General features: G+C 52.9%; 2 non-coding genes across 2 annotated transcripts; one reads left to right on the top strand and one right to left on the bottom strand.

The window, feature by feature from the left end:
* Window positions 1-16,273: 16,273 nt before the first annotated feature.
* On the bottom strand, window positions 16,274-16,345 carry TRNAC-GCA. Its single transcript has one exon. It is a non-coding gene; the product is annotated as a tRNA-Cys (tRNA).
* Window positions 16,346-17,731: 1,386 nt separating this feature from the next.
* On the top strand, window positions 17,732-17,814 carry TRNAS-AGA. The gene has a single exon. It is a non-coding gene; the product is annotated as a tRNA-Ser (tRNA).
* The last annotated feature ends 943 nt before the right edge of the window (window positions 17,815-18,757 follow it).

An 18,757-nucleotide genomic window follows, 5' to 3' on the forward strand; every position in this document is an offset into this window, starting at 1 on the left:
GGAAGCTATCCCACAGTTCCCGCAGTCCCCGCTGCCCATTGGAATGCTGGGTAGAGCTCGCAATGCCTCCTGGGGGAAAAATGTGTCGAGGGTGCTTTTGGGTAACTGTTGTCATTGAACCGTCAATCACGCCCTCCCTCCCTGAAAGCTCCGGCGGGAAATCTGTTCGCGCCCTTCTCTGGTCGGTTACAGCGCGGACGCCACAGCACTGCGAGCATGGAGCCAGCTGCGATCATTGCTGCACTTATGGCCGTTGTCAACTCCTCGCACATTATCGTCCACCTCTTCCACAGTCAGCTGCAGAGAAATCGGGCGAGGAGGCTCCAGCAGCGCGGTGAGGACAGGAATTCACAGAGTGGCGCAGACCTCTCACAAAGCAGGGTACGCCGCGCCGTGGAGATCATGGTGGCAATGGGTCAAGTTCATGGTGTGGAACGGCGATTCTGGGCCCGGGAAACAAGCACGGACTGGTGGGACCACATAGTGCTGCAGGTCTGGGATGAATCACAGTGGCTGCGAAACTTCAGGATGCGTAAGGGCACTTTCCTTGAACTCTGTGACTTGCTGTCCCCTGCCCTGAAGCGCCAGGACACCCGGATGCGAGCAGCCCTGACTGTGCAGAAGCGAGTGGCCATAGCCCTCTGGAAACTTGCAACGCCAGACAGCTACCGGTCAGTAGCGAACCACTTTGGCGTGGGCAAATCTACCGTGGGGGTTGCTGTGATTGAAGTAGCCCACGCAATCGTTGAGCAACTTCTCTCAAAGGTAGTGACTCTCGGAAACGTCCAGGACATCATAGATGGCTTCGCCGCGATGGGATTCCCAAACTGCGGTGGGGCTATAGATGGGACTCACATCCCTATCCTGGCACCAGCCCACCAGGCCAGCGAGTACATTAACCGAAAGGGCTACTTTTCAATGGTGCTGCAAGCATTGGTAGACCATAGGGGACGTTTTACCAACATCTTCGTTGGGTGGGCGGGCAAGGTTCATGACGCGCGTGTGTTCAGGAACTCTGGTCTGTTTAAACGCCTCCAGGCAGGTACTTTCTTCCCGGACCACAAAATAACGGTTGGGGATGTGCAGATGCCTACAGTGATCCTCGGGGACCCAGCCTACCCGCTAATGCCCTGGCTCATGAAGCCCTATACAGGCGCCTTGGACAGAGAGAAGGAACTCTTCAACTACCGGCTGAGCAAGTGCAGAATGGTGGTGGAGTGTGCTTTCGGACGTCTCAAGGGGAGATGGCGGAGCTTACTGACTCGCTCGGACATCAGCGAAAAGAATATCCCCGTAGTTATTGCTGCTTGCTGTGTGCTACACAATCTCTGTGAGAGCAAGGGCGAGACCTTTTTGTCCGGATGGGAGGTTGAGGCAAATTGCCTGGCTGCAGTTTACGCTCAGCCAGACACCCGTGCCGAGAGAATATCCCAGCGGGAAGCGCTGTGTATCCGGGAGGCTTTGAAAGCAAGTTTCCTCGGAGAGCAGGGTAACCTATGACTCTCCACTTGCTTTCAAGAGAAACTGACCCTGGGCCTGTGTCTGTATGTGTCGATTTCGATCTGCGGTTACATACCCCGTTCTCCAAGTTTCCCCCACTTCCAAAGCACGTTTTAAAGCAAATTAATTGTTACACTCATTATTAATAAATCTTTGTTTTACTTTGCATTTCTGTTCAGGTGTTGAAACATGGACGCATACTGTGCTGGGCACGGTGTGCACTGATGTACAGACCGCTTGTTCCATAGAGGAATGACATCCTCCTGCTCCTACATAGGTCTCTGGGGTGGGAGACGGTTGCAAGTGGTTGTGCATGAAGGGGAGGGATTGCAGGAAGGGGTGGGTTTGCAGGAAGGGGCGAGTGGTGCCTTCTTTGGATAGGGGTTTGGATGATGGCAGTGGGCTGCGGGTTTGGGCGTAGGAAGGGGTGAGGGGTGTGGGGGAAGGGTGAGTATCTGTCCGTGGATGAGGGCTCTTGTTGGGGCTCAGGGCAGCGGAGGGGCTCGTTGCTACGGTGGAAGTGCATGGTAAGGGCAGCGTGCCTTAACATTAAGGGGGTGGCAGGCGCTAGGACCCTGGACAAGCATACACATCACAGAATGACCCGGGGCAGCATACACCACACAGAGTGACCCTGGTGCCTACTGACTGCAGTGTGTGTGTGCCCTGCAGTTGATCATGGCCCCAAGTCTGTACCCTGGTAATGTAGGCTATACCGTGCAATTATAAATCCCCTCCCCCCCATACACAAAAAAATCCTCTGACACGAAAGACGTGACCGAAACAGTGAATAACAGCAAACAGCTTTTAATAATCTAATACACAGTGGGGGGATGAAACTTGGATTTGGGACTGGGTGAGCCTGTAAGGGAAGCACTTCTACAAATTTATAGCGTGAGAGGTGTGTGGTACATTAGCGCTATGCAGTGGTGCAGTGACAGTTCTCACTGCCCCTACCGCCCCTCCGTCTTGTACTTTTGGGTGAGGGGGGGCAGGACTTCTTGGCGGGGGAGGGCGGTTGCAGATACACTGCAGGGGGGCTCTGTCCTCCTGCCTGCGGTCCTGCAGAACATCAACAAGGCGCCGGAGCGTGTCCGTTTGCTCCCTCATTAGCCCAAGCAGCGTTTGAGTCGCCTGCTGGTCTTCCTGCCGCCACCTGTCCTCCCGTTCGATGTGTGTGCGATGCTGTTGACATAGGGTCTCCCTCCACTGTCTCTGCTCTGCCGCCTCGGCTCTGGAGCAGGCCATCAGTTCCGCGAACATCTCGTCCCTAGTCTTTTTCTTTCGCCGCCTAATCTGCGCCAGCCTCTGCGAGGGGGATGCCAGGGCAGTCCGGGAAAGAGCCGAAGCTGTGTGATGGGAACAGTAACTGATTTCCTTGAACAGATACATGTTTGCGAACAGTGAACACAGTCTAGTCAGTTTCTCTGAACAAGACCATACAGGGCAACAAGTCTCACGAGATCTCAGGACAAGTTCGAGATTTCGGAATACGCTCTCATTGGCTGCGGCATTGCACAGGAGAGCGGACAAGTGGGGAGAGACAGCTGAATCCATCTAGCAGACAGTCCTGGTAAGCCTTACAGTACATTCTGCTTATCAGTTAATGGGTAGCTGTGCCCTCCCGCTAAAGGCAATCTGGAAATCATATACTCTGACCCTTTTCCAGCCACTCCCGCCAGTGCACGGGAAAGATCAATGTATGCTTTTCCTATGTGGCCTACAACACGTGGCTGTTAAGCGAGGGTCATTGTTATGCAAAGTAAAAGTCAACCATTCACAACAGTAACCATACACTAATTGCCCTAATTAGATGCAGCATTTCATGAACGAGATCACCCTGATGCGGGTCCCTCGGAGTCACAAAGAGCGGATGCTAAGGGAAGCCCTGCAGAGACCAGGACCATATGCGGCCATGCTTGTGGAGGCGATGATTCCCATCTACATAAGGATGTCCTGGCGCGGAAGAGTGTGCTTCCACGGAGCACCCAACAAGGCACCTCTCCCCAGGAACCTCCTGCGGAGGCTTTTCGAGGAACTAAATTAGACCTTTCTTGAATTGTCCCTGGAGGATTATTGTTCAATCCCTATATGTGTGGACCTACTTTTCATATAGTTTTTCATTGAACATTTTATATATAGTATTTCTATTTTTTTATACCTGTTTTATAAAAAATAAATGTTTACATGTTTATAGCACTTACCGCCTGATCCTTCCCCTGATTCAGAGTCCGGGTTAACGGCCGGGGAGGGTTGGTAGGGGATCTCTGTGAGGGTGATGAAGAGATCCTGGCTGTCAGGGAAAGCGGTATTGTGTTCGCTGTCGCCTGCGCCGTCCTCCACAGACCCTTCCTCATCTTCCCCATTGGCGAACATCGAGGAGGAACTGTCCAGGTTCACTATGCCATCCACTGAGTCCACGGTCACTGGTGGGGCAGTGGTGGCAGACCCACCTAGAATGGCATGCAGTGCCTCGTAGAAGCGGCATGTCTGGGGCAGGGCTCCGGAGCGTCCGTTTGCCGCTCTGACTTTTTGGTAGCCTTGTCTCAGGTCCTTGATTTTCACGCGGCACTGCATTGCATCCCGGCTGTATCCTTTCTCTATCATTGCTTTGGAGACCTTCTCGAAGGTCTTTGCATTCCGCTTGCTGGAGCGCAGCTCCGAGAGCACAGACTCCTCGCCCCACACACTGATCAGATCCAGGACTTCCCGGTCTGTCCATGCTGGGGACCTCTTTCTATTCTTGGATTGGCCGGACTCCTCTGCTGGAGAGCTCTGCATCGTTGCAGGTGCTGCTGAGCTCGCCCCGATGTCCAGCCAGGACGTCAGATTCAAAGTGCCCAGACAGGAAAAGGAATTCAAATTTTCCCGGGTCATTTCCTGTGTGGCTGGTCAGAGAATCCAAGCTTGGACTGCTGTCCAGAGCGTCAACAGAGTGGTGCACTGTGGGATAGCTCCCGGAGCTACTAAGTTCGATTTGCATCCACACCTAGCCTAATTCGAGCTAGCCATGTCGAATTTAGCGTTACTCCACCTGTCGGGGTGGAGTACCGAATTCGAACTAAAGAGCCCTCTATGTCGAATTAAATGGCTTCCTGGTGTGGACGGTTGAGCGGTTAGTTCGAATTAACGCTGCTAAATTTGATTTAAAGTCCTAGTGTAGACCAGGCCTAAGGTGCCACACGTACTCCTGTTCTTTTTGTGGATACAGACTAACAGGGCTGCTCCTCTGAAACCGAAGAGATGAGAAGCCATGTTCTTGTTCAATGAGCATTGAAGCTGAAAAGGGAAATGTTTCCTCTTTGTGTCTGCATTCAATATGGGTAACTGGTCATATTGGGCTGGATTAGTAGGAGCGTTGCCAGCAGATCGAGGGAAGTGATTATTCCCCTCTATTCAGCACTGGTGAGGCTACATCTGGAGCATTGCGTCCAGTTTTCGTGCCCCACCCCCACTACAGAAACAAATTGGAGAGGGTCTAGGGGAGGGCAACAAAAATGATGAGGGGGCAGGGGACTAACGAGGAGAGGCTGAGGGCAGGGCCGCCCAGAGGGGGGGCAGGGGGGCAATTTGCCCCAGGCCCTGCAGGGCCCCCAGGAAAATACAGGATTCTATAGTATTGCAACTTTTCTTTATGGAAGGGGCCCCTGGAATTGTTTTTCCCCAGGCCCCCTGAATCCTGTGGGCGGCCCCTGCCCAGACCGTGGTGCTGCCCCCCCCGCTCCACCCCCTTCCCTCGTTCTCCTCCCTCCGAGGCCCCCCCTGTGCTCCGCCCTCACTCCCATCTGGCCACTTCCCACCCCTGCTCTTTGGCTGAGGCCTGCTGATCGCTTGCTCCTCTCCTCCCCCAAGGCCTCCTCGCGCCTCTCCACACCCTACCCCAAGGTCTGCCTGCTGCCCACCCCCTCTGCTCCTCCCCTGAGACCTGCCCTGCCCATCGCCCCCACCTCTCTGCCCCCTCCCCTGAGACCCCCCTGCCCATCCCCCCACCTCTCTGCCCCCTCCCCTGAGACCTGCCCTGCCCACCGCCCACACCTCTCTGAGCCCTCCCCTGAGACCTGCCCTGCCCACACCTCTCTGAGCCCTCCCCTGAGACGCACCCTGCCCATCGCCCCCACCTCTCTGCCCCTCCCCTGAGACCTGCCCTGCCCTCCCCTCTCTGCCCCTCCCCTGAGACCTGCCCTGCCCATCACCCACACCTCTCTGCCCCCTCCCCTGAGACCTGCCCTGCCCATCGCCCCCACCTCTCTGCCCCCTCCCCTGAGACCTGCCCTGCCCACACCTCTCTGCCCCCTTCCCTGAGACCCACCCTGCCCATCGCCCACACCTCTCTGCCCCTCCCCTGAGACCCACCCTGCCCACCTCTTTCTTTGGTCATCTGTTGTTATTCCTTGAAACATCAAGGATGGAATAAAAAGCTGAGTTTACTCCAGGGTGAGGAAAGAAAGGAGCCACCAACCCCCTGGCAAAGCTCAGTGCCCCAGAGAAAACCTGCCCCCTGCTATCGCAATCACTGATGTGCTGGGGATATGACGGGAAAGGGACTGTCTGAATGATCAAGGCAGGAAATGGACAAATATCTACAGCAATGTCATTAGCCACAAACGCACTCTCCTCATGCTCCAGCCAGAAGGGAAAGGAAGAGGAATTCTTGCTGTTCAGCCATGGACACACTTACACAAGGGCACAGCAGTGTGTGTGTTGTGGAAGCTGGTTTGAGGAAACAACTGGAATTGATCACTCAGTGAGAACAGAACTAGAGTGCAGTGAAAGCCACACACCCAGCAAGTAGTTGTGGCCGAGTGGTTAAGGCAATGAACTAGAAATCCTTTGGTGTCTCCCTGCGCAGGTTCAAATCCTGCCAACTATGGAGGAAGTTGTGGTTCTTTAGTTTCAATGGAGCTGGGTCTTGTCTCACTGTCAAGCTATGTCTACATGAAAGAATAACTTGGCTTTAGTTAAAGTGTTTTAATTGAACAGCTGTTGCATGTCCACCCTATTCCCCTGTGTCACCAGAGCACATCCATGCTAGCATCTCTTGGATTGCCACAGAGAGCAGTGCACTGTGGGTAGCCATCCCACTGTGCAGCTGGCTGCAGGGTGCTTTGGGAAGGGTTTGCAATGCCTCATGGGCTGGTACAGCATCACCTGATGCAGGTTTCTATCCCATTGTTCCATGGCCATCCTACTAGATTGCCAGCTGCTTTTCAACTGCAATGTGTGTGGTGGGGTAGAGAGTGTGTGTGTGTGTGGGAGGGAGAGACAGTGTGTGCGTTGCAGAAGAGTGAGTGTGTCGCACACTGTGTCTAAGTTCAGACAGCTGCTGGAAGCAACCAGTCCTGAGGCAGGGGACAGCCCCAACATCAGTCCCCCTTCTCTCACTGGCTCAGCTCAGCACAGCACTCTCTGTCACACACACACACACACACACACACACACACACACACACACACACACACACACTGCTGCCTGCTTAGCTCTGTGTCAGGGGTGCTGGAACAGGGGGTTTAGAGGGCCATGGCCCCACCACTCTTTACTGGCTGTTACGACAAATGATGGGGGGGGGAAGGGTGCAGTCTTGGGGAAGAGGCGTCTGTGGGTGTGGCCTTGGGGGGAGAGATGGTGTGAGTGGGGGTCCTTAGGGAAGGGGTGTCATGGGGTTGCCACAGTTCAGACAATGGTGCCCCTCCCCCCACTGTAAGGAAGCTTCTGCCGCTCCTGCTCTGTGTTGGCAGAGCAGGAGAGAGCAGCATCCACGGCAGTGATTTGCTCCCCGGGGCTCCGGCAGGGGGGTTCGGAAGGCGACTTAAAGGGCCCGGGGTTCCGGCCGCTGCAGGAAGCCCTGGGCCCTTTAAATCACCAGCCTGGGGAAGCCGGGCCGGGCTGGCACAGCGTACTGGCTCTTGCCGGTACCCCATTCCGGAACATACCAGCTTACTTTCACCTCCGGAAGGTCCTCACGTGGATCAATAACTGGTTAAAAGACAAGAAACAAAGGGGAGGAATAAATGGTCAGTTTTCAGGATGGAAACAGGTAACTAGTGGTGTCTGTACTGGGACCAGGACTAGTCAACATAGTCATAAACGATCTAATAAATAGTGAAGTGACAAAATGTGCAGATGGTCCAAAACTACCGGTTTGCTTCCTAGACCGAACGCTCCTTGAGTGGAGTGATCCACAGGGAGTAGCTCAAACCTCCACAGTGCCTGGCCAGGGGCAGGACATTAGCACAGCAAGGGAGGGGTGTGGCAGTGACATCACAAAGGCCTTTTGCAGGACCTCAGACTATTGGTTAAAGGTGGTGGGGAGGTGGTGACCTCACAGAGAGATGCTGACATCAGGCAGGCAGGACAGGGGCGAGGGGCCAGGGAAACCTCAGAGACCCCTGTGGCTTTGCTTCAGCAAGTCTCCTTCTCCAGGTCTCTCTTTGAGGACTGAGAGAGTATTCGGGTTCACGTACGTAAGTGCCAGGAGGAACCTCTTTCGAGTTTTCTCCTTCCCTTTGCCTGATTTTACTAGAAAACAGCCGTCCCTGTTTAGAAGGTAAGAACCTCCTCGAGGTTTGAAACCTGTTCTGTCTGATCCATCTGGTGGGAGTTGAATTATAGGCATGGAAAACACAAGCTTAAGGAGGCAGAATTTTATTCCGCACCTGGGATTTTGTCCCTTAGAATCACTGGGGACATTAGGGTTTGTCCTTTTTTTTTCGCCTGTTCCTCCATCCATTCTTTACTCCTTTCTCGTCTTCTCTTGCTTCTTTTGTCCTTTCTCTTGTTCCCCTCCCAACACCAGGAGCGGTGTGTGCATGTGTGTGTGTATGTGTTGCAGGGGAGTGTTCTGCAGCTCCCACTGTGGGAGGTCCACCCAAAAATGTGAGGCTGAAATAGTGCTCGGGCAGTGATCCCCACCGGTGACCTGGGCCATCCTTTGGGCTCTCTGGTGAGAACCCTCAGCCTCCCATCCTCAGTCTCTACCCTGATTGGCTGAGCAGGGGGTTATTGACAGTGAGGAGACTCAGGTCCTTGTTGTTCTCTTTGAAGACCAAGTAAATAAGTCATAACCAATCATATGTTTGACAAATTTTGCTGCTTCTCTGCATTAATGGTCTCTGAGCAGTTCATGATTCTCTCTAACATTGCAGTTCTCCTGAAATACTTGATGAATAATTACTGTGCACTGTTGTTGGTCTGGAGCTCATCTGAGAGCACTTTATTCAGGTCATTCAATGGATGAAATTCAAGATCCGATGGTTAGTTTGAAAATCAGGGCTCTTGGGTCCTATTCCCAACTCTGCCACTGACTGGCTGTGTGACCTAAGACAAGTCAATTCTCCTTTCTCAGGCTTAGGTTCTCCCTCTTTCAAGTAGGGATAATAATGATCCGCTCCTACCTACCTCAACACACTCACTGTCTCTCCCCACACACAAACAGTCTCCACACTGCAGTTGAACGGCAGCTGGCAATCTAGTAGGATGCCCATGGAACAATGGGAGAGAGAAACCTGCATCACTGAAAGTACAGCCATGGAGACACCACACACCAGCCTTGCCTAGCTGGCAAGAATCAAAGCTCCACAGAAAGATCCCCATGGTGTCAGCCCAGCTCCCTAAGCCCTCAGCCACAAGCACTTAACACAGGGGCCTTTCTACACTCTGGTTCTGTTCTCACTGAAGGGTCATTTCCAATTGTTTGCTCAGACCAGCTTCCCCAGCACACTCACTGCTGTGCAGCTCTGTACGTGTGGCCATGGCTGAGCAGCAAGAATTCTGCCCATTTCCCTACTGGCTGGAGCATGGCTAGAGTGTGTTTGTGGTTAATGATGTTGCTGTAGATTGTTCATTCCCTGCCTTGGCAATTCAGACAGTCCCTTTCCCAACATATCTTCAGCACATCAGTCCCTGGCTGGGTCTCCTGGGCAGTGGAAAACATCCCTTGTTTGGTGCTGCCAAGGGGATCGTGCAGAGCTGAGACGTCCCTCGGCTTGGAACAAAGGGGGAGTTGGATGGAATTTATCACACAACCCTCCCTGCTCCCCTGAGCCCCATGGGGAGAATCTAGAGAAGGGGGAGTCATTCCTCCCCTGCGCTCCCAGAAGAGCTGCTAGGACTCCTTCCTGCCAGCTACTCACCCCTGGATTCATCCTCAGCTCCTGGGATCTTTCTGCTCCAAAGGCTCCAGAGGCCTGGGGTGGGGAGGACGTCACTGCACAGTCTGAAACACAAGGGAGGTTTCTGGAATTGAAGAAAGGAGCAGAAAATGGAGAGGAAAGAAACAGAGAGAAAACGCCTCGTCTCTCCCCTCCCCCTCCCAGCAAGAAATGTGACCAAGGAGCAGCGTTAGAGGAAATGGTGCCTGGGGCAAAACTTGTACTTTGGCACTTCCCCATCGCCCCTGGACGATCCCCACTCCCCCTTTACTGCTAGCTCCTGCACTGCCAACCCTTGTGCCTCCTTCACCCCTAACTCCTGCCCCCTCCTGTGCCCTAACCCCTACACTGTGTCCCCTTTGCCCTTAACTCCCACACTCCCCTCCTGTGCCACCAGCCATTGCCCCGCTCCTGCACCCCCTTCACCCCTAACCCCTGCACCCCCTCCTGCACCCACATGGGGACACTGACCTGTGTGCATGGAGCAGCTGGCATTGCTGCCCGCTCCTCCCTGGGATGCTGCTCCTCCGGGCACCCCTAGAGGCTGCAGGGGGGCGATAAGCGACATCATCCGAGCTCCCTGCATCCAGGTCACTTTCCTCAGCCGGGCTGCGTAAGGGGAGGGCGGAGAGCAGCAGCTTCTGATGCTCCCCTCACAGCCCAGCCCAGGTGGGGACAGTGACCAGGACGCATGGAGCACATAGTGTTGCTCCTCGCTGCCCCCAGCCCTCTATGGGGCCACGGAGGAGCATTGGGGCAGGGGAGAGCAGTGAGCACCTTTGCACTGGCACACGGTGCCCTTTGACCCCCTGGAGCCCTGGGCGGCTGCCGGGGCCCCCACCCCTAAGGCCGGCCAGGCTCCCCAGCATGAACAGCAGAGACACAGGGAGACTGGCCCCACACTGAGCAGTGGTAGCCTGGGCGGCTCGTAATGGAGGCTCGGTGGGGGAGGGGTTGCTCAGCCTCCCCAAACCTTGCATCGCCAAGGAGACAGTGAGGCCAATAACTAGGTGCCCTGGCCAAATTGGGCCCCCCTGGAAAAGTCTCCCCCATGTCGGCCCCAGGGCTGGAGGAGCTCCCACTCCCTGCTACGGCCCGGGGGCTGCAGCAGGGGCACAGAGCATCTCTGGTCTCGGGGCCGCAGCGGGGCAGGGGTAAAGGAGTGACAGGGTGGGGCCAGTGGTGGAACAGAGATGACAGTGGATGGGGCCGTGGGTAGAAGGGGGCGGAGCCACAGACAGAAGTGGGGGGTTATGGTTCCAGTTCTGGGGCTCCCGCACTTGTTCTCCCTTCCCTGGGCTTTAGCATCACTAGCCCCTGCTTAGCGAGTAGGGTTCAGTGGTCCCCAAAATGTGGGGCATGACTCCTAGGGGGACACAGAGGCAAATTCATGGGGGCAGCAGCACTCAGCCCCCATGGAGGGAGCACCATTCAGCCCCACTCTGCCCCAGCTCTTCCCCAACCCCACCCTCAGCCTGGGCCCCTGACTCCCAGCCCAGCCTCGACCCCCTCAACCCTGTCCGCACCCCTCTCTCCCCAGCAAGCAACAGCTCCACTCCCAGCCCCGGTTCTCAACCATGGTTTTCAAGGGTGCCACAGCCATGGATACGAGGGCACAGTGTGAAATGTTTGGGGACCACTGGTTTAGGATGATGTTCTCAATCACTTCTATGCAGTCAAATAAAAGCTATTCCTCACTCACCCCTCCATCAGGACTGACTAAGTATGTTCTGCTGCCCTTCACTCATGCAGGAAGGATAATAACATTTAATGCCACTCAATCCTAAAGTGATTTGTAACCCACCACCAGCCAAAACTGGTCATTTTGGGAAAGCGGCCCCATCATGCTGCATAGCTAGGCAGAGTAGGTGTGTCTGTGCAAACACGGTCTGTTCCTGAAGTCTTTCCCCCAGCTCCTCACTAGATGTGAGGGGGGAGCTCATTCAGCCCCTGCTTCCGCTTAATATTTAAAAACTCCTTATTATCCCTAGCTCTGCTGACCTTAGATTTCTCCTTCTATCTCTTTCTTGACAGCTTAGATGAGGTGGCCAAGTGGTTAAGGTGATGGGCTGCTAATTCATTGTGCTCTGCACACATGGGTTTGAATCCCATCTTCCTGGAATGCTTTTAGTTTTCACCCCTCCTTTGTAGACAACCATCTCCCCCTTTGGTACAATGACAGATCAAACAATGTTACTTCTTGCAAATAAAAACCTTCTCAGAAACTCAGAACTCCCGTGCTTTAAATAAAATGTCTAAATCCCAGATTAAAAAAAAATTCTCTAGTCCTGTATTTCTTAGTTTTTATCTCAAAAGGGAACATCCTCATCATCTCCCCCAAACACCCTGGGACGGCCCCAAATTATTAAAATGCCCTCAACCCGAGCAAGGCCAGAGCAGTGAACCAGAGCTAGTGTCTAGGCTGAGCTGTTCTGAAGGAGGCAACTCAAACATTTTCTCCCTGCTTCCCTTGGCAAGGTCTGACTGAGAAAACAAAATTCCCCAAACTGAAAATTTTCTGCTGAAAAACCAATACTAGTCTGTTTGGGGACTTTGGTTTGCAAGTATTATTGTTATTATTCTCTTCTGATTTCTGAATCAGTTCAGTTCAGTCTTTGTCCTCCAGGTGTGTTTCCAGCTGCTGAGTTGTGGGGGAGAGAGGCCAAGTCATGATGTCTCTTCCCCTCTTTCATAGTTTCTTCCAACTTGCTAGGAAGCTCCTTTGCTACCATGTGAGTCAAGCAGTGTCCATTGTCGCTGTGCTATCTCAGAGAAGCCTGCATTGTACACGGTTCCTGGGATAGTCCTTGGGACTGTGGATCCCCTCAATGGGCCAGCAGCGAGTCTGGCTCCTCCATTGTCACACCTGAAAGGCCGGTGGGGGGCATTTCCCAACCTCATAACATATCTCAGTAACGCACACAGAGCAAAACTTCATAACTTCTCAACCAATGTGAGCACACACAATCCAACAAGATATTAATGTTCAACAGATCAAGACTTTTGAAATGATACCTCACCAGGCACACTTTGTACCAACCATATTATCATTATATGAGAGTGGTGAATATGGGGCTTCCAGGTGCTGCTTTGAGCACAGCGTGCCACACCTGGTCTTCCATTGCAATGGAGACATACCCTTAGAGTCCATCTCTCCTGGGATGAAGATGGCAGCAGGGCTGGCCTGGGTCATCTGACTTGGGCTCATGGACGTAAAGCTGAGAGGCTAAAAACTGTGGTGCAGATATTTGTGTTCACGCTGAAGCCTGGGTTCAGAAACCCTCGCCCATCATGGGGCCTCAGAGGTTGGGCTCAAGCCCATATGTCTGCACTGTAATTTTATAGAGGTTGGGAGGGAGTTTAGCAAGTGGAAATGGTAAAACCACATTGAGGGGACTGGATCACTGACCTATCAGCTCTTAACACCCAAACTTTCAGTAACTCTATTATCAATGCCTGTGAGTGTAATTTAAACCATAGGTCCATCTAGCTCTGAATCTTGTCTTCTGACAGTAGCCAATACCAGGTGCCACAAAAGCCACTCCTCAAGGTACTACTGGGAGTTCAACCGAGGATCTCCTGCTTACAAAACAAAGGTTTTAACCAGCTAAGCTATAGTACCTGCTATTATTTAAAGTATAATGTTTGCCCACACCTGACTTTCTGCCAATCCCCACTGGGCCCTGACAAGTGTTGCTCGTGTTTGGATTCTGTAAAGCAGAGGAGCAGGTGACGTTTTGCTCCCAAGGTGTGTGTGTGATTCTTTGGACAGGTCTACACTACAAAATTAGGTTGGTGTAATTACATTATCTAGGCTGGCAATGCCATTATATAAACGTAATCCCAGTGTAGATAACAGCTCAGCAGTCAGAACTTTCTGGAGCTATGAAAGGGGAGGGACCCAGCCTCTGTAGCAGGAATGCAGGACAGGCGAGTTCATGGTGGGATACTGGTGGAGGCCAGTTATGGTGATATAATGACCAGCAGCATTTACACTGACAATTTGTCACTTTAAGTTTGCTGCACAAAGCTCTAGGCCTCTCGTCAAGGTGGTTTTATTTTGTCACCAAAACAGGGCAGTTTTGTCGCCAGACGTGGCATTGCAGTGTGTGCACCAGCCAAAAGCTGCTGATCGAGGGAGCGTTGTGTGTTTTTCACAGACCTGAGCAATATAATTCTGCTGAAATAACTTTGTAGTGCAGATCTGGCCAAAGATTCACAGACACAGCTTGCAAGGAAAACCTCACCTGCTCCTCTGCTTTGCAGAATCCAAACACAAGCAAAGCTTTTCAGGCCCCAGTGGGGATGGCAGGAAGTCAGGTGTGAGCAGACAATGTATTTTCACCATAGGCAGGCACCATGGCTTAGCTAGCTAAGAGCTTGTTCTGTAAATAAGAGATCCTGGGTTTAACTCCCAGTGGTACCTTGTTGATAAACTCTTGGGTGTACTTGGTATTGGCTACTTTCAGAGGACCATACACAGAGCTAGATGGGCCTCTGGTCCAGCCCAGTACAGCTGTTTAAATTACACTCACAGGCACTGATAACAGAGTTACTGAAAGTTTGAGTGTTAAGAGCTGATAGGTCAGTGGTCCAGTCCCCTCAATGCATTTTTACCATTCCAGGGGAGCAACCACGGCAGTTCTGGGGAGAGCTCTGGCTGCCAGGGGATCCAGCTAGGAGAGGGCGTGCTGGGGGCTCTGGAGGCCAGTCCAGAGGGGCTGTCAGAGTTGGCTTTACCAGTGGGGAGGTGCTAGGTCACATGTTGGTGGGATGGGGAAGTAGGGACTACAGGATGTGAGGCTGGCTAAAATGAAACTGTCCCAAAAACCCTCCCCCTTTGCTCCAGCTAAAGGCCCTACTTTGGCCTCTCCCCCTTTCATAAAAATCTCCATATCTACCCCAGCTCTCAGAAACCCCCTTTCTCCCATGGGTATTTTCACAGTTTCTTCCTTTTTTCATGGTCTCGTACAAATATTTTTGCCATGGAAATGATCAAGTACATTTAACATGAGAAAAACAATCAAACGACACATCTGTATCTCCTTCCTCAAGCATGGTGTGTCTCAATTTATCTATAGAAAAGTCTAGGCAGGCAGAGTTACTCCTATGCTGTTTAGGGGTGGGATAGCTCAGTGGTTTGTGCATTAACTTACTAAATGCAGGGTTATGAGTTCAATTATTGAGAGGCCCCTTAGGAATCTGGGGCAAAATCACTACTTGGTCCTGCTAGTGAAGGCAGGGGGCTGGACTCAATGGTCCCTTCCAGTTCTAGGGGATAGGGTACCTCCATTATCTTTTTTTTTCTTACTTCACATCAGACCCAGGACTTGCACCCAGCAGTTCTTGGGGCCATGGGATAGAACTGAGCTTCACTGGCAGCAGTGAGCAAGGATGGTTGGGACTGAGCTGTCTGGAGAATATTTTAATCCTTATCTAATTTTCAGAGGATTAAATCAATGCAGCTTCCACTTCTCCATCTCTCCCAAGGAAATGATGTTTCTGTGCAAAGTACCCAGACCTTTTAACAATAAGAAGTGAAATGAAGTGGCCACATGATGGCAACAGAACCTAAGAAATTTGTTATTCTCTAAGGTGTCACATGTACTCCTGTTCTTTTTGAGGATACAGACTAACATGGCTGCTCCTCTGAAACCAAAGCGATGAGAAGCCATGTTCTTGTTCAATGAGCATTGAAGCTGAAAAGGGAGATTTTTTTTGTTTGATTTCTAGGCCCCCACCTCTAATCTACTAGACACCCCTTTCCTCCCACAGCCAGGAATAGAACCCCACAGGCATGACTACTAGCCCCCCAACCCTGCTCCCTAGGAGAACCTCTGAGACCCCTCTGCTGGCCCCTCACCTCCCTGCTTGTACTGCACTTGAAACCCAATGGGGTTTCCTTGGGCAGTTTTGACTCACTCCCAGGAAGGATGTAATTTTAGGAGCAGGTTCCAAATAGTGCAATTAACCAGCCAGAAGGGGCAGCAGATGTCAGTGTAGGAGCCATTGAAATAACTCTGCACTTACTTAGAGGCAGACATAATGAGCTCTACGGTTGGTAAACGTACAGAGACTCTGCTGCTGCTCATGAACTAGCAGCACATGACCTGTAAACAGCTGCCATTTGAATGCGTCTGAAAGTTACAAGGAACAACGATCTGTGTTAATGGAAGGTTGACATTTATTAGAGCCCCAATTGATGCCATGTGCACAAAGAGAGGTTTGAATGTGTAACAGGGAGTTTGGTAAATCTTGGTTATTTTATTTTTCTAAGAGATTCCTGTCCACCCCCAGGAGAGTTTTCAGTCCCAATGGCAACTTACTTACCAAATGTAATACAGACTAGTCCATTCCTCCCAAGTGGATGTGGTTCTTGTTCTTCTGCACATTGTAGCCCATGGAGGCCAAGGACCTGCAAATGTGTCTTCATGGGCCTTTGTTTCATTGATGAAAACAAATCTAGACACTTAGAGGATTGGAACTGATTTCAGCCGGGGGACATGTTTGCTAGGTTTTTATGCATTTGCACAGGAAAACATTGAGTGTGTCCATTCATTTCAGGGATCCCTATTTAGCGGAGCTCCTGAAAATAGAAATATTTTTACTGAAGGAACAACTTTGTGAGGGGGCACTTGGATTTGAACCAAGGACCACTTGATGTGCAGTCAAACACTCTACCACTGAGCTATACCCCCATGACATTTACATAGCCAAGTCCATAATCTTAAGGATTTTGAAGGACAGGCTCTGCCTTAGAGAGCTCCTTTTCTATTCCCAGACCACAGGGGTTTTAAAAATGGGGTTTGATTAAACTTTACATACACATGTAGACACCACAGCTTGCACACCCACCAGCATAGCTTCCCCCACTGACATAGCTACCACCTCTCGGGGAGATGGGTTAACTACACAAACGGGACAGCTCTCTCCCCTCCGCTTAGAGCAGCTTCATTATTTATGAATAGGTGGGAAATAACCTCCTGAATGGACAGGAACCAATGTATCAGATATTGCTGTGTCTGCATTCAATATGGGTAACTGGTCATACTGGGCTGGATTAGTAGGAGCGTTGCCAGCAGATCGAGGGAAGTGATTATTCCCCTCTAGTCAGCACTGCTGAGGCCACATCTGGAGCCTTGCGTCCAGTTTTCCCCGGCCACTACAGAAACAAATTGGAGAGAGTCTAGGGGAGGGCAACAAAAATGATGAGGGGGCAGGGGACTTACGAGGAGAGGCTGAGGACAGGGCCGCCCAGAGGGGGGCAGGGGGGGCAATTTGCCCCAGGCCCTGCAGGGCCCCCAGGAGAATACAGGATTCTATAGTATTGCAACTTTTTTTTATGGACGGGGCCCCTGAAATTGTTTTGCCCCAGGCCCCCTGAATCCTGAGGGCGGCCCCTGCCCAGACCGTGGTGCTGTCCCCCCACTCCACCCCCTTCCCTCGTTCTCCTCCCTCCGAGGCCCCCCCTGTGCTCCGCCCTCACTCCCGTTTGGCCACTCCCCACCCCTGCTCTTTGGCTGAGGCCTGCTGGTCGCTCGCTCCTCTCCTCCCCCAAGGCCTCCTCGCGCCTCTCCACCCCCTACCCCAAGGTCTGCCTGCTGCCCACCCCTCTGCCCCCTCCCCTGAGACCCACCCTGCCCATTGCCCCCACCTCTCTGCCCCCTCCCCTGAGACCCACCCTGCCCACTGCCCCCACCTCTCTGCCCCCTCCCCTGAGACCTGCCCTGCCCACACCTCTCTGCTCCCTCCCCTGAGACCTGCCCTGCCCATCGCCCCCACCTCTCTGCCCCCTCCCCTGAGACCTGCCCTGCCCATCGCCCCCACCTCTCTGCCCCCTCCCCTGAGACCTGCCCTGCCCACCACCCACACCTCTCTGCCCCCTCCCCTGAGACCCACCCTGCCCATCGCCCCCACCTCTCTGCCCCTCCCCTGAGACCCACCCTGCCCACTGCCCCCACCTCTCTGCCCCCTCCCCTGAGACTCACCCTGCCCACCCCTCTCTGCCCCCTCCAGGAAACAACTGGAATTGATCACTCAGTGAGAACAGAACTAGAGTGCAGTGAGAATCACATATCCAGCAAGTAGTTGTGGCCGAGTGGTTAAGGCGATGGACTAGAAATCTATTGGGGGTCTCCCTGCGCAGGTTCAAATCCTGTCAACTACGGAGGAAGTTGTGGTTCTTTAGTTTCACTGGATCTGAGTCTTGTCTCACTCTTAAGCTATGGCTACATGAAAGAGTAACATGGCTTTAGTTAAAGTGTTTTAATTGAACAGCTGTTGCATGTCCACCCTATGCCCCTGTGTCACCAGAGCACATCCATGCTAGCATCTCTTGTCTTGCCACAGAGAGCAGTGCACTGTGGGTAGCTATCCCACTGTGCAACTGGCTGGGAAGGGTTTGCAATGCCTCACTGGCTGGTACAGCATCACATGATGCAGGTTTCTATCCCATTGTTCCATGGGCATCCTACTAGATTGCCAGCTGCTTTTCAACTGCAATGTGTGTGGTGGGGGAGAGAGTGTGTGTGTGAGGGGAGGGAGAGACAGTGTGTGCGTTGTGGAAGAGTGAGTGTGTCGCACACTGTCTCTAAGTTCAGACAGCTGCTGGAAGCAACCAGTCCTGAGGCAGGGGACAGCCCCGACATCAGCCCCCCTTCTCTCACTGGCTCAGCTCAGCACAGCACTCTCTGTCACACACATACACACACTGCTGCCTGTTTAGCTCTGTGTCAGGGGGTCTGGAACAGGGGGTTTAGAGGGCCATGGACCCACCACTCTTTACTGGCTGTTAGGACAAATGATGGGGGGGGGAAGGGTGCAGTCTTGGAGAAGAGGCGTCTGTGGCTGTGGCCTCGTGGGGAGAGCTGCTGTGAGTGGGGGTCCTTAGGGAAGGTGTCATGGGGGTGCCACAATTTGGACAATGGTGCCCCCCCCACACACTGTAAGGAAGCTCCCGCCACCCCTGCTCTGTGTTGGCAGAGCGGGAGAGAGCAGCATCCATGGCAGTGATTTGCTCCATGGGGCTCCAGCAGTGGGGCTCGGGAGGTGATTTAAAGGGCCCGGGGCTCCAGCCGCTGCAGGGAGCCCTGGGCCCTTTAAATCACCAG

The sequence above is a fragment of the Mauremys mutica genome, unplaced genomic scaffold, assembly GCF_020497125.1.
Source record: "Mauremys mutica isolate MM-2020 ecotype Southern unplaced genomic scaffold, ASM2049712v1 Super-Scaffold_100270, whole genome shotgun sequence".
NCBI lineage: Eukaryota > Metazoa > Chordata > Testudines > Geoemydidae > Mauremys > Mauremys mutica.